Source organism: Octodon degus, unplaced genomic scaffold, assembly GCF_000260255.1.
Source record: "Octodon degus isolate 3935 unplaced genomic scaffold, OctDeg1.0 scaffold00020, whole genome shotgun sequence".
NCBI lineage: Eukaryota > Metazoa > Chordata > Mammalia > Rodentia > Octodontidae > Octodon > Octodon degus.
In genome coordinates, this window is record NW_004524596.1 from 455,418 (window position 1) to 458,641 (window position 3,224).

The 3,224-nt window shown below is 38.2% G+C and overlaps 1 protein-coding gene across 1 annotated transcript in view; it reads right to left on the reverse strand.

Moving 5' to 3' along the window:
• The window catches only part of Nlrc4 (NLR family CARD domain containing 4), a 53,763-nt gene that overhangs the window by 40,035 nt on the left and 10,504 nt on the right, over window positions 1–3,224 (reverse strand). The gene's annotated exons all lie outside the window — the stretch shown is intronic.

Here is a 3,224-nt window from a genome sequence, read left to right on the forward strand (position 1 = left end):
AGGAAGGAAGGAAGGAAGGAAGGAAGGAAGGAAGGAAAGAAGGAAAGAAGGAAAGAAGGAAAGAAGGAAAGAAGGAAAGAAGGAAAGAAGGAAAGAAGGAAAGAAGGAAAGAAGGAAAGAAGGAAAGAAAGAAAGAAAGAAAGAAAGAAAGAAAGAAAGAAAGAAAGAAAAGAAAGAAAGGCAGGCATGGTGGTACCTTTCTGTAATCCCAGCACTTGGGAGACTGAGGCAGGAGGACGTTGTGGGTTAAAGACCAGCCTGTGCTGCAAAGTGAGCTCAAGGCTAGCCTGAACTGCATAGCTAGACCCTGTCTCAGAAAGACAAAACTAAACAGAAAGGTGACTAATATAGGACTCTTAAGCTAACTATTCTTATTATCATACTTACATTAATAAAAAACATTACAGAAAACAAAATCTGACCTAAGTTTACAGCATCTTCTTCATTCATCTTGATGTTACCCAGTATCAGCTTCCTGAGGTTCTTCAAATTACCCAAGCTATCAGTCAGGCCACCTAACAAAAAGAAAACAATTAGATTGTGTAAAATTGATACAACTCTATATATTACTGTATCATTTATTGCCATTTCTATTACAATCAAAAGATTGTAGTTATCACCCTAAACAGTAATGCTCATGAAATTGACACAAAAATGTGTTTTGAAATTTAATTTAATTTAATTTTGGTTTTTTGAGACGGGGTCTCACTATGTAGTCCAGGAGAGCCCTGAATTCATAATGTGGCATAGATTGGCCTTGAACTAATGGGGATCCTCCAGCCTTAGCTTCCCTAATGCTGGTATTACAGGCCTGTGTCACCGTACGTGGCAAAAAAAAAAAAAAAAGTATTTTTAAATCAGAAGTATGCACAGTACTTAGCTATTAGCAGATTCCACAAACAGAATGGAATTAAACTAGATGCCAAGAACAGAAAGATAACGGAGAAATCCACACATTGTGAAGTAATCGCATAAGTCTAATCATGAGTCAAAGAGGAATTCTGGCAATTATACTATACATTGAAAGATCCAGAAACAAAGATAAATAATAAAGATAGTAAGGCAACAAAAGTACTTAGAAGGAGATTTATAGCATTGAATAAACATGATAATGAGTGAGAAAAGGTCTCAAGTTTATAACCTGAGCTTAGTACATAAGAGCTGGGGGGGCCGGGGAGATGGCTCAGTGGAATAAGTGCTTCCCTGGCAAGCACAAGGCCTGAGTTCAATCCCCGGTTGCACAAAAAACATAAGATAAAATAAATAAATAGCTCCAAAAGAATGAAAAAGTTGAATACAAATCTAACAAAATAGGAAAGCAGTGGTAGCTCACACCTGTAACTCCAGTACTCTGAGACACTATGGCACGATTACAAGTTTGGGACCTGCATGGGCTTGCTTGCTTACTTGCTTTCTTTCTTTCTTTCTCTTCCTTCCTTCCTTCCCTTCCCTTCTCCTTCCTTCCTTCCTTCCTTCCTTCCTTCCTTCCTTCCTTCCTTCCTTCCTTCCTTTCTTTCTTTCCTTCTTTCTTTTGCAGTATAAGGGATGCAACTTGGGCTTGCCAGGCAGGCACTTTTGCTAATGAGCTATCTCCCTGGCCCTTGGCAATTTCATAATTTAGCAAGAACCTGCTTCAAAATGTAAAAAATAAGAAAAAGATTAAGAATGTAGCAAAGGCCCTGGGTTCAATCCTTAGTGCCATAAAAAATTTAACACAATTTATCCAGGATCAGTATCTGACAACCACACAACAATGGAAGGAAATAAAGGAAAGCAAAACACAATTTAAAGAAACTGTGCTCCTGTCTTGGAACCTTAGAAAACTCAATATATAAAAATATTAATTTCTCCAGATTACTTACTAATTTAAATAGAAGTTTCAGCAGACATAAACAGTGTGATCTGAGAATTTATGGGAAAAAGCAAGGGAACTATAAGAAAAGAAAAATTTTTATTAAAACAACTTTGAAAAAGAATTAAACTGGAAAAATAACACTACCTAATTTATGGCTTAGGATAGAGCTAAGACAAGGTGGCACTGGCAAGTGACAGAGCAATAAGAGATCAACATCCAGAAAACACTCACAAAAGAAAAGCCATGGATTTGAGCTAAGCCACAGAGGCAGCAGGAGCAAGACACATTTTGGTAACTGGGATAATCAGAAACCCTTGTCCAAGCAAATGGGCCTCAACGTAAAATTCACACCTTGCAGTGAATTTAGAAGAGGCATTAAGTGAAATCTATAGGGGCCGGGGAAATGGCTCAGTGGAATAAGTGCTTCGCTGGCAAGCACAAGGGCCTGAGTTCAATCCCTGGTTCTGCAAAAAAAAAAAAAAAAAAAGAAAAAGAAAAGAAAGAAATGTATAAAACCAGGCTTGGTAGGCCACTGAGTTTCTATTTTAATTAAAAAAAAATAAAATTCACACCTTGTACAACATTAACTCAAAATGTTTCATAGACCTACATATAAAAACAGGAAACTTTAAAAGACAGGAGACAATTTTGATGGCCTGGGGTAAGGCAAAGATGTTTAGACATGAGACCGAAAGTATGAGGCATAAAGGAAAAAATATCAATTGAGCTTCAACGAGATTTTAATTTGGGGGCTGAGGATGTAACTCAGCAGCAGAGGCTTGCCTGGCAAGCTCAAGGTCATGAGTTAGATTTTCTTATTTTTTTGTATTTTAGGGAAGGGTCTACAGGGTGTTCAGGGTCTCACTACTAGATCAAACTCATAGTGATTCACCTGTTTGCAGCCTCCCAAGAGCTGGGATTACAGGCATGTACCACTATGCCCAGTCTCAATTGCTGTCTCAGCACACCCCAGGGCAGGGCCAGCATGGCAGGCCTGGGGATCAAACCCCTAGCCCCTGAGCCTGTTTGCAGGTGCTTTGATCCACTGAGCTATTTGACCAGCCCTATCAGTTTTTTTCAATACAAAAAAAAAATTTAAAAATTAAAATTTTTGCTTTAGGAAAGATGCAGTTAAGGACCTCGTGGCACAACAGTAGTGCGTCTGACTCCAGGAAAGATGCAGTTAAAACTAGCTACTCACTGGGAGAAAATATTTTCAAATCACTTGTCTAAAGACTTGTATCAAGAATATAAGAACTCTCAAAGCCCAGCATTAGAAAAAGACTAAAAACCTGATTATAATATGGGGAAAGAGTCTGGGGAGAGTCACATGGAGAGAAAAAACATTTTCTCAAGCTTTCACAGAGAG